This window comes from Myotis lucifugus, unplaced genomic scaffold, assembly GCF_000147115.1.
Source record: "Myotis lucifugus unplaced genomic scaffold, Myoluc2.0 scaffold_74, whole genome shotgun sequence".
Taxonomy (NCBI): Eukaryota; Metazoa; Chordata; class Mammalia; order Chiroptera; family Vespertilionidae; genus Myotis; species Myotis lucifugus.
Window position 1 is genome coordinate 2,603,583 of NW_005871122.1, and position 13,164 is coordinate 2,616,746.

At 36.7% G+C, this 13,164-nt stretch overlaps 1 pseudogene; it reads left to right on the forward strand.

Moving 5' to 3' along the window:
* The first annotated feature begins 6,256 nt into the window (after positions 1-6,256).
* Positions 6,257-7,404, forward strand: LOC102441004 (annotated as a pseudogene).
* The last annotated feature ends 5,760 nt before the right edge of the window (positions 7,405-13,164 follow it).

Here is a 13,164-nt window from a genome sequence, read left to right on the forward strand (position 1 = left end):
TGAAAAAATGTTCAATGTCACTAATCATCAGAAAGATGCAAATTAAATCCACAATGCGTTGGCACCTCACACCTGTCAGAATGGCTACCATCAATAAATCAACAAGCACTGAGAGTTGGCAAGGATGGGGAGAAAAGGAAACCCTCCTGAACTATTGTTGGGATGCAGATTGTTCCAGCCACTGTGGCAAACATTATGGAGTTCCATCAAAAAAAAAAAATGGAACTGCCTTATGACCCAGAAATTCCACTTCTGGGAATATATTTGAAGAAACATGAAACACTGTTTCAAAAGAACATATGCACCCCTATTTTCACGGCAGCATTACTTACAATAACTAAGAATTGGAAGCAACCCAAGTGTCCATCAGTAGATGAGTGGCTAAAAAACGGTGGTACATTTACACAATGGAATACTACTTGTCATATAAAAGAAAAAAAAAATTCTTAGCTTTTGCAATAGCATGGATGGACCTGGAGAGTATTATGTTAAGTGAAAAGAGCCAGTCAGGGAAAGACAAATACTGTATGATTTCACTTATATGTGGAATCTAATGAACAAAAAGGACAAACAAACAAAATATAGCTGACTTCTTATCAAAGTAGAACTAAGGATACCTTGTTCAGAAAACTCTGAAGTCCAAATGTGCTATTTGTGAAGAACTAAACACAATGACATTGATAACAATTTTATAGAGGATGCACTATTCAGATTCATGTGATGCACACACGATCTGGCATTTAGTTCTATTGTGTTCAAGTATTTTTCTTCCCATTTTAGATCATAGCAGAGGCGAAATTTAACCAGGCTTGAGCGATTCCCCCAAGGGAAAAACATTTTGTATTTGAAATGATCTGCTGGTGGTAAAGAACTAAAATGGTTCAGCCCCAATTTGCTAGTTAAGAAGGTGTGTTTTAAATCAAAAGAGACTGATAAAGCCATTTGACAGGGAGAGATTAACATTAAGTCCAAACGTAAACAGCTTGGGCTCGGAGTAAGAGTGAGTGCAGGGGCAGAAAAAGCTGATTAGTAATTCAGATTTTATCTTGGCTGAAAAGGAGACTGATTGCTAGAGTCCTGGCCATCTTCACCTTTTGTTGACCATCTGTACTGTGAGTTCCCCAGCAGAGAGCCAGCACATTTGGGGACAGGAGAGCAGAAGGGCACAGCTTCTCATGTGAGAGAGGAACCAGAAGCCACGCTAAACACCATCAATTAAAATGCATTAGTCCTGTAGGAGCTGCCCATTAGAGTGTTGAGTGTGCACAGATGCTGCTGTTGCAAGCGTGACATCATTAATTGGGTATCACAAGTAGGAGGACTTCACACACTATTTAGCAAAAACATGGCACTGTTTTTGCATAAACTTTTGCCATAGCTTTAATTGCAATAGGTTTCACCAATACTGCTCAAAAGAAATATTGCCATTACCATTTGCTTTCTAATTAGGTTTAAGACACATAACAAAATAGATGAGATTACCAAGTAGAAGGGGAATAAAAGAGTACTATACTATTATAAATGCATTAGTTATGATGAATGTCTATACTTAGTCAAGAAAAATTAAAGCCCAATTTATTCTTATACATTTTCATGTTCTCTGTCATTGCTGACTGATGGCTTGTCTGAAAGGCTTTAAAATAAATAAAACAGGACTTTAATCTGCATCTCAATTGCAGCAGTATATTTTCAGTAGTATGTAACTTGTGTTAAAGGAATCTTGTTTTCATTTAAGGAACTGCTGCTCCCTTTTTTCATTCTTAGTAGCTCCCTCTCACTTTCTCTCTTTCTCCCTCTAATGTAGTATTCTTTTCACAAAATACAGAGGCAAAACAATACAATGATTCTAATTAATACAGAATCCATGGAATGTAGACTGGGCTATCCAGAATAAATAAGTCTCCTGTGTACTAGTGTCACTTTGCTAACTGAGAAGCATCATAACGTACATATATATGTAAACATATGGGTAAATGCATTTAAGTTTAGAATTATCAAATTATTGAGCCATTTGTAACATTTCTACAATATTTTCTTTTTTCTTCCTTCTGTCTTGATGTCTCAGGAAAAAGGTGGAGTCCTTCCCCCACCCTTAAACTAGGACTCTATAAAATACCAATCTGACAACCCCAAACACCAACATGTCACTGCACACCTCTCAAGGGAATGGGGCCTGCAGCAAGTAGACTAATAGGAAAGGCAGATTAAACAAATCATTCAGGCACCCCTGATGCTTCCTCCCTGCTCCGCACACATCTTTGAAAGAGCTCTGTACATTACCCTCATTAGAACCGTTTGTGCAAGCCCCTCTCCCACCCAGGAAGAGCATCACAGTAAGGAAACAGGAATCAATGGTGAAAGCTTCCAGAGGACAATCAGGCAGCCCCCAGGACAGTGAGGAGGCAAGGAAAACAACAGCTTGGGAAGCTTGACAAGCTCGAGTCAGACGCAGCTTCAGGACTCCTGTTGCTTGGCGTCAGCATCCTGAAATAAGAACATTGTTCTTAGGGGATGGCCAGACCCTGCTGTCATCATTTAGGATGCATAAAACTGCACAAGGTAGAGGTCCAGAGTGATTTAGAGAGTACATTTCATGTAGAAATAAGAACCAGACCTTTGGGAAAACTGAAATAAATAAAATAAAATAAAATAAAATAAAATAAAATAAAATAAAATAAAACCTCAGAACCTGCAGGTGTATGGCATGTAGATGTGAGTGTGTGTCTATGCCTCTGTATTGGGAACCATTGGTGAGATGTGTGTAATCCATAATCTAGCAGCCTTGCACAGAGCTACCTACCGAAAAGCCCAGGAAAAGAAAGTAGAATATGTAGTCAAGAGATAAATATGGTTGCTCATTTCATTTTTGTTATCTATCATGTTCCTAAAGAAAATAACATTAGTCTTTAAAATATTATTTTAAATTCTATGTATTTGGAGTCTATTTGCAGAAATTAAGATATTAAGCTTTATTACTTTTCTAATATATGTGTAATATATGACTATGTGTAATATATATATATTATATATATAATATATATATATATCTTCAAAAATACTCCAAGTATATTCTAGTAATTAGAGGTCCAATAAATACTATCAGAGATGATGTCTCAGGGTTTCTTATTGCAATTTCTGAGTACAAAATAGAAACTGAACTTGCAACCTAATTTCTTTGAATACAAACATCATATCATTTCATTGGCTTGGTATTTGCATAAGATGATTAGTCCTCTCACCAGCTGAAAGGACTATCAGCACTAAAGAAACAATTAAAAGTATTTCTGATCCTATGAGGCACAGGCTAGTAAAACTACTCCCTCTCGGGAGGAAAGTGCATGTCCATATGAGGTAAATTATCTCTCCAAGGGAGCCAAATGATGATAATGATTTTCAGAGGCCAAGTAATAATTCAGAGACGAGTACAATTTTTCCATGGCAAGTATGAGTTTAGAGTATTTATAGATTCCCTCAAGCCTTTCACATTAGATATATAGCAAATGGCCTAATAATCTGATATTTCTAAACCTAAATGTATTTACCCAGCGAGTAGCTGGTTATTAGAGATCATAGCAATATTTATGACATGAGTTTGCTGGCTTTGTAAGTGTGTACCACACAGAGGCTTGCTAACATCATTTAAAACATTAAAACATAGTATATTATGATATAAACTACTCAATATATACTACAATGTATACTCAATATAAACTATTCAATATATAAACTACACACACACACACACACACACACAGATAATTGAATAATTATGTGCATGTTGCAAATATCTATTCTCTCTCAGCTAAAATGTTCACTATCATTCAGTCAGAAATGTTTCCATCTGTCATAAAATATTTTTCTTTGTTTTCTATCACTATAGTGGATGCTGAGGTGATAATAGAGGAAAATTATTTCCAGTGTTTTCTTTAGCTTATTATATAAGGGTATTTATTATTAGATCAATCTCATTTGCAAGCTTAAATTTACAGATCTCTATAGGATTGATGAGCAATTATGCCTATGGGCAGTGGGTACTTCAAAAGTTGGCAAGCACCAAGTTTTCTCTGCTAGGATATTTAGTTCTGGTGCAATCAGTGAAAAAGAAAACATAGCTGAATCTTCAATAAAACTTAAGACACAGTCTTCTTTCAAAATTACACTTTGATTGAAGTGCAAAAGTTCAAAGCCAAAACAGCTAAACATGTGAGAGAAAATAGTCCACCTTCTCAAGTAATGAAAAATATATAAATTAATCACACACTGTACTAGTATGTTGTTCTAGTTTGATTTTCACTTTTTATTAAAGCAAAAAGAAATTGTAAATATATTTCAAGGTGACTTGAGAAACTATTGCAAACTCATTTCAGGCACGAGTTTTACGTGTAAAATGGAAGAGAACAAAGGGAATTAGATTTAAATAAGTAGTAACCAGCAAAAGTGTAATTTTGATGCTTTAACTATTGAAATGGCATAACATCAGTATGAGTTATATAGTCTTTCTTACTAATTAATTTATAATCAATTAATTTCTTCCTTTCTAATTAACTCACTCCTTATTATCCACTTTTGATGGTCCTTTGTATAGTGGGATAAAAATCTAGAAAAGTTATTTTCTATACCAGCCAAACATTTAAAATCATATAGCAAAAATTAATAAATTCTAGAATATTGAAAATATTCTAAATTTTTTCCTTAAAGTTTCTCAGAAGAACTTTTCTTTTGCTAGTTTTTTCCTGGTTTTACTCTGATACGTTTCCACTATTTGGGGGAATATAAACTCACCTTCATTTTATATTCATTGTATTTTCTCATTATCTCCAAATAACATTCTCTTCTGATTCAAAAAAAAAATCTTTAAATAGACTATTCAGTCTAATCATTCAAAATGTTCTTGAAATTACTTGTTTCTTGATAAAATGACACAAAATGATTATCCAGAAGAATAAGCTTGTAGTAATCACCAGAAAAAGCCTGTAAAAGTCATGAAGTTAATCTCTGCTGATTTTCATAGCCAGAGGTTATGGGGACTTATCTTCCTGGCACTGGGTTGGGGGGCTTGTGTGAGGCTGGGACCCCTCACTCCTCAGGGGGAACTCTGCAGCTAAAGATATCCCTCCCAACTTTTATCTACCACACGTGAGCCCATTCTGTATTTACTCTGCCATCTTGATCAGGAAGCACCTGATCAAGTTACTATTCTAACTTCTCTTATCAGACCTTACTGCTGTCAAAAGGACTTTTTTATGCTTTTTTTAACCTGGAAATTTATTCTTCTGGATATTCAAATATCTCATTTGACTATGTCCTTTAATTATTTGCTGAATATCACCTTTTTTCAGTGAGGTCTTCCCTGGCAAATCTAAAATTGTAAGACATCACTTTTGTTGTTGTTGTTAATCCTTACCTGAGGATATAAGAGAGAGTGGAAGGGAGGGGGCGAGGCAGAGAGAGAGAAACATCCATGTGAGAGAGACACATCCATTTGTTGCCTCCGCAGACTCTCTCCCTCCTCCCTCCCCAACTGGGCTGGGGATCCATGGAGCCTGCAACTTAGGTACATTCTTGCCTGGAATCAAACCCCAAACCTTGACCCTTCAGTCTGAGGGCCAACACTCTAACCACTGAGCAAAAACTGCCAGGGTTAAGACATCACCCATTTTTTAACAGTTGGGAATTGTAACCCACCACACCATTATTTTGACAATGTTTCTGTAAATGCTGACTCTGACAATATGTAGCTTGTAGGTAAGTAGCATGTTTGTATCAGAATACTAGGAATGAACTTCAGAAGATGCAGACTCTGACCTCCAGTCATTCCAGTTCTGGGAGATTTGCTAACCTTCAACCAAAGAAACAAGATGATGTAAAACCAGTAGACCGAGACACGGGTGACACACACCAGACCTTAACTTGACCAGTGTTGAGATCCTTATTGAAATGGACTCTACTGGTTTCCACTTAGAGAACTTTTCAACCCCATCTCCTTGATCTTTTTGTTCTGCTCTTCCTCTCCCTCCTTATAAAAACCTCTGCCTGCACCGAGATGTTGAGATGGGTTTTGGACAAGAGTTCCCCATCTTCTCAGGGGGCCAACACTTGAATAAACCTCTTTTGTTTCTCACAAGCTTCTTTCTCATGAGTTTGAGTTTCATGGTGGTAAACAGCTGAACCTCGGTTTCAGTTATAAATTGAAAACTCTTATTTAAGTCTGCTGTTGTTTTTCCTCTTCAGATCCCCATATCTAATAAACGTACATATGTATGGGGGTGAGGAGTGGCCAGGTCCTGTCCCAGCCGGTGCCTGGGTCTCTGCAGAGGAGCCGGTGGACGAGGTGACGGTCGATGGGCAGAGCCAGGACCCGGACGCGGCCATCGAGGGGCACACCACCGTGGAGGCGTTCTAGCCTTTCTTCAATGAGAAGACCTTCGGGGCTGGGGAGGCAGATTGTGGGCTGCGGCCTCTGTTTGAGAAGAAGTCGCTGGAGGACAAGACGGAGCAGGAGCTGCTGGAGTCCTACATCGATGGGAGCATCGTGGAGGGTTGGGACGCGGAGATAGGTCTGGCGCCCTGGCAGGTGATGCTTTTCCGGAAGAGTCCCCAGGAGCTGCTGTGCGGAGCCAGCCTCATCAGTGACCGCTGGGTCCTCACTGCTGCCCACTGTCTCCTGTACCCCGCTTGGGACAAGAACTTCACTGCGAATGACCTTCTGGTGCGCACTGGCAAGCATTCCCGCGCCAGGTATGAGCGAGGCATGGAAAAGTTCTCCATGCTGGAGAAGATCTCCATCCACCCCAGGTACACCTGGAGGGACATCCTGGACCGCGACATCGCCCCACTGAAGCTCAAGAGGCCCATCACCTTCAGCAGCTACATCCACCCCGTGTGCCTGCCCGACAAGCAGACGGCAGCCAGGTTGCTCCAGGCTGGATACAAAGGGCGGGTGACGGGCTGGGGCAACCTGAAGGAGGCGTGGATAGCCAGTCCTGCCGAGGTGCAGCCCAGCGACCTGCAGGTGGTGAACCTGCTCATCGTGGAGCGGCCGGTCTGCAAGGCCTCCACCCGCACCCGCATCACCGACATGTTCTGTGTTGGTTACAAGCCCGATGAAGGGAAACGAGGGGATTCTTGTGAAGGTGACAGTGGGGGACCCTGTCCTGAAGAGCCCCTATAACAACTGCTGGTATCAAATGGGCATCGTCTCGTGGGGTGAAGGCTGTGACAGGAATGGAAAATATGGCTTCTACACACATGTGTTCCGCCTGAAGAAGTGGATACAGAAGGTCATTGATCGGTCTGAAAGTTAGAGGACCATCCACATTCTAGGCTCCTCACTGTAAGATCACAGAAACCAATCCAGGGAAAGAATTATTTTTGTGGTTTGTTCCTAAAACTTTAGTTCTCAATAAAAGTGACTCTATGAGCCTAAAAAAACCCCAAAATCAAAACAAAACAAACAAACAAAAAAGAACACAAAAACAAAAACAACAACAAAAAACATATATATGTATGTATGTATTACTGTCTCTTATTTCTTTTAAATATCTGTTCCAACTTCCATAATATAAAATAATATATATAAAAGTGAAATAATTTTTGTCTCTGGACCTTTTATTGTTGAAGTAAACGTCAATTCCTCTATAAATACATTATTTTGTTGTTGTTTATTAGATATAAAGAAGCAAATCTCTAATAGTGGACTTTTAAGTATGAGGAGACAAATTTGAGGGAAGTTGTACCAGGTTAGTGCTACACAAAACTCTACATTAATTTGTAGATTTAACTATAGTTACAGGCATGGAAGTTAGATGAAATATCTTATGTCTTTGTTCTCTAGGAAATGTGAGCTGCCACATTAGAAAAAAATATATAATTTTATAAATTTGATATTAGGCTCCCAAAGGTATAAGAGAGATTGTCATAAATTTAAATAGCTAACATATCTATTCAGTCAATTAAGAGCTTTTATGTATCATTTTTAACTATGCAGATGTCCAAAGATGCTGGAAGTATACCTCTGAAAGTCCAGCAATTCTATTTTTTAAAAAAAGGTCTGATATATAAAAATTATGCCACCTAAATTTGCAATAACTAAAGATTGTTTCAACTATTTTAAGTTATCTTCAACACTTGATTAAAAAATCATGTGTGTTTTTTTAAAATATGTTTTTATTGATTTTTAGAGAGAGAAGAAAGTACAGAGATAAATAGAAGCATTGATGAGAGAGAAACATCAGCAATTGGCTGCCTCCTGTAGGCCCCCTACTAGGGATTGAACCCATAACCCAGGCATGTGCCCTGACCAGCCTGGACTGGTGACCTTTTAGTTCTTGGGTCAATGCTCAACTGCTGAGCCATACCGGCCAGGCTATTTGTATTTTTTAACTAAATTCTTATGTTATTTATTATAATGTTTCAATTCTATTTATATTATATTCTATTATAATGAGTTATAATGACAACTCATTCATTGAAAAGAGTCAACTGTTTTGAATTTGTAACTCATGTTATTTAATCATCTCTTTAATTAATTTTGATTTTATTAACCCCCTGTTCTTTCAAATAAATGTCTTAAATCCCATTTAAAATAAGCTTCCAAATGATAATGTATTTGTCAAGTAATTTCAGACAATTTGTAAAATTTATATACAGATGCCCCTTTTACATACCCATAGGAGTTTAATAATTCTATAAACATAATAGCTGGGTTTAGACAATGTGAGAAAACTGGCTTATTTTTAGCCAACACAATGAGTTAAACGACCCCATAGCTGATGCAATTGATTGACTGGCAGTAGAACATAAATGATTGAAAATAATGAACAGAGAGGTTGGGGCCAAAATAAATATAGTGATGTATGTGTGTAGGGTGTGCATGCATGTTCTGTATAGCCGGCATAGATACAATTACGCAAAGACTTACATGAAAAGTGATATGTATCTGTGTTGATTTATCTCAAGATCCCTCCCTATGATTAGTCATATATTCTCTCAGTGATTCATATTACACATGATTGATATTTGTTTCCTCAGCTATTTTTCAGAAGTGTTTTACACTAACATAAAGTGGATTGTCACCTATCAGATGAGATTTGAATATCACCTCACCTGTTTCTAGCTGGAAACACTACTTAAAATCCCACTATCAGTGATTCATTATTTGAATTAATGTTTTTGCCTTCTTGAAATAAGCACATCCCTTGAGGAAGAGAAACATTATGCAGTCTTTGGCTATTAATAAAACGAGTAAAAACATCTTGTATTTCTGTATAATATTTCAATTTAGCAAAGGTTGTTTTATCAATATTCTGAACTTGTGGCAAGTAGCAATGGAAAACAGTATTTGTAGTTTTTGTAAGAGAGAGCCTAGAAAGTCACACAACTGGGTCACTCTCTGTGAAAAATCGACTTCATCGTGAATGGCACATGGAACTAAAATGCTTAGAGTACTCAGAGGCATGTTTAAGCGGGCAGAGGGTCAGGAATGGTGGGTGGCAGTCAGGTGTACAATATAGACAGCTAGGAAGGCAGGTTACAGAGGTGGAAGAGAGAATGCCAAAAGCCACTGTGGTATATTTAATTATTGAATCTGGTGCTATCTCTACATGACTGCATACTGTGACACTTATGGAAGTAATAAACATAATTATTAATATTATTTATGTACTGCTACTCTCTCAGAAACTGGTAGATTAGCAAATGTCTCCTAGCTGGAAAACATCACCATAAGAAAAGCTAATTAAAATTTGGGATTTTTATTTGGCTTGAAACCTTCACAGATGTCAATCTTTCTTAATTAAGAATACAGTGGGGGGAAAAACACACACACATCCATGTTACTCTAAGCCATTTTGTGCACTGTGAAATTGCTTTTTCTTCTCAAGAAAATGTGAAGTCATTTCTTTTTCTTAACACACATTCCAGACCTTTTAAATAGAGTTTTCCTTGAAGAGCTGAAAAATTGAGAAAGGATTTTCTGGAAGTATTTTTACCTTTGTAAACAAGCAAATAAGCAAAAAGGCAAATTTGTATATGTAAGTATAAGTGTGAGAAAAAATTAAATATGTATAAATATAAATTTAGTATGCATATACATATAAATAGTTTCTATATAAACATATTTAATATATGCAAGTTATGTGTGTATTATTTTTCTCATTGAAATAGTCTTTATTATTGCTATTTTTCAAAGGAGCTCAGATTGCTTTATGCACATCTAATTAATCCTTGGTATTTCTTCAAGGTAGTAAGTACTAAAACATCATTAGTTCTATTTTTTATATTAAGGAACAAGAGAATCAAATAAATAACAACAGAATAAACTCCTTTTTGTCACTCAAAATGTGCATTTTTATATAACAGCAAACAAAGTTCACAAAAAATATAATGTGATAGATATTTTCTTTGCATGTGTGTGTGTATGTATATAGTTTGACTGACTTTTTATACTCAAACCTGACCACATTGTCAAGTATAAATTGTCCTAGCTCTTCCAAATTATTGACTATTAGAGATAAAATCTTTATTTTAGCGATTCCTCTTTTATTTTCTATTATTTATGTAACCATCTCTTGAAATTTTACTTAGAGCCAGAGTCATGTTCTTTGCTTTTCATCAATTGTTTTGTACCAAGGGGAAAATGTCAAACTGACTAGTAAGGAATTGTCAGTGGGCAATGAGAACTTACAGCATTTATCTGGAGGCTTGCAAAGTGGTTTGCAATTCAGTAAGATCATGGTTGTGGATAGAAGCAAAACAACAGCTTAGAATTAAAGCTAGCGCTCTTAGAAAATATAGTCTTAGGCCAGAATTCTTGTAGAAGCTAAGAGAACTCCTCCTGAGCTTGGCCTTCCCCCACAGCCTGCATTAGAAGTTGTTGACTTCTCCCTAGCAGGTGTTACCTGAAAATGTGGCATTCTAACACCCTACAATCCCATTGGAGAGAAGAAAATAACAATCTGGAACATTAGTGAAAAGTACATAAATTTGGTAATGACACAGAAATTGGAATTGTTTCCATACTACAAGTGAATACATTTATTACATAATCTAGTCCTTAGTATTCTTACCTGAAAAACTGGGATGAGAATATCTACTTCATATGATCAGTATGCAAATTTAATGCCATAATTCACATGAAACACATAATACATAACAGGTTCTAAATAAATGTTATTTTCTCCCTTATTTCACCAAAGATCAAAAGGAAAACCAGTTTTTCATGGGGTGAATTGGATACTATAGTATCCAATGTGGACAGTGTGGACAGGGGCATATGGTCAAGCTACAGGAGGATACAATATGAGAATCGTGATAAGTAAAAGTATGAGAATGGGGAAGTCACTTCAACTCCCTCAGCCACAATTCTGGGGTTACACTGAAGATTTCTTTTACCACCTGTCAATGAGTCTGGAATTTGTGAAGATGGACGGGTAGAAGAGAAGAAGAAAATTACATTTGTTAAACTCCTACCAGGTGTGAAGCAAGATGTAAGCTGCTTTCTTCACAATAATAATGGATATATTTATATTTCAAATATATCCAATGACTTGTGAAGTCATATGTCTGGAAAGTGTGGGAGCTGAGATTATAACCTGTGACCTAAGAGCATGCAGCAGAATCATCAGACATTTTTTTTAATCCTCACCCAAGGAGAGAGACAGAGAGAGACAGACAGAGAGAGAGAGGCAACGAGAAACATCGATGTGAGAGAGAAACAGATCAGCTGCCTCTCATAAGTGTCCTGATGGGGAATCAAACCTGCAACCTTTATGGTATATTGGATGACGCTCCAACCAAGTTAGCCACCCAGACAGGACTCATCAGTGATGTTTTTTAAAAATGTATATTCTAATGCTCTATTCACAATGGTTGCTTTTTCAACTACAGAGGTGGGAAGAATAATTTTTTTTAATTTAAAAGATGTTTCCTTCTGATTCTAATGTTTCACTATTTCTTTGAGACAAATAAACAAATATAACTAATGAAGCAAATTAGGAACACTGGGTGGTGATTTGGAAGGTGGGAATGACTAATTTGGCTTGGTCCTGAATTGATGGCTCAGAGGTGGCAGAAAATAGAGGAACATAAAAATATATTAACTTGAGTATTCCATGTATTTTATATGCATAATCATGATCACCACTCAATTCCTACATAGGTTATAAGATCAACAACCAACAATTTAGAAGAAACTGCAAAACTCAATTTTGATTTTTATCAATGATGACTTTAGTTATGTCATATAAAATTAAAACTAAAAAAGGCCTTTAAAAATTTCAGATGTCAATTTAGAAAGCTATACATTACTGTCATGATAATTTGTTTTTTATTTTAACTATAAGATCAAAAAAACCCTGATCAATCAACATTTGTTTATTCAATTAACATAATTTAGAAGTCAGGAAGGTAAATGTAAATTTTCTTATGGGTATATAGATATTTGACTAAAATTAGAAATTAGGAAGGTGACAAGTTAGCTTCATCCTTTGTGAAAACTTGAACTATTTTTTTAATTAAATCTTTATTATTGAAAGTATTACATATGCCCCCCCCCACTGATCCTTTCTAGCACAAACTCAGCCCCGCCCCAGGCCTTCACCCTATTGTCTGTGTCCATGGGTTATGCATATATGCATACAAGTTCTTTGGTTGATCTCTTCCCACCCTCCTTCACCTTCCCTCTGAGATTTTGCCATCTTTTCAATGCTTCCATATCTCTGGATCTATTTTGTTCCTCAATTTCATTTTCTTCATTAGATTCCACGTATGAGTGAGATCATATGATACTTGTCTTTCTCTGACTGGCTTATTTTGCTTAGCATAATACTCTCCAGGTCCCTCCATGATGTCTCAAAGGGTAAGAGATCCTTCTTTTTTATGGCTGCATAGTATTCCATGTTGTAAATATACCACATCTTTTTTATCCACTCATCTACCGGTAAGCACTTGGGCTTGAATTAATTGTTAATGACTATGGAACACTGTTAAGGAAGGATTCTGGGATAACTTTGCCAAGCTGAGTGTAGTGATTGCTTGGTAAAGTCTATTACAGCTAATGTAGAGATGGTGGTTTTGTTTTGTTTTGTTTTGCTTAAAACCTGTTCCCTGTGTTTTTATAGCCTGATTTAAAATATTTGTATTAATTTCAGAGAGAGGAAGAGAGAC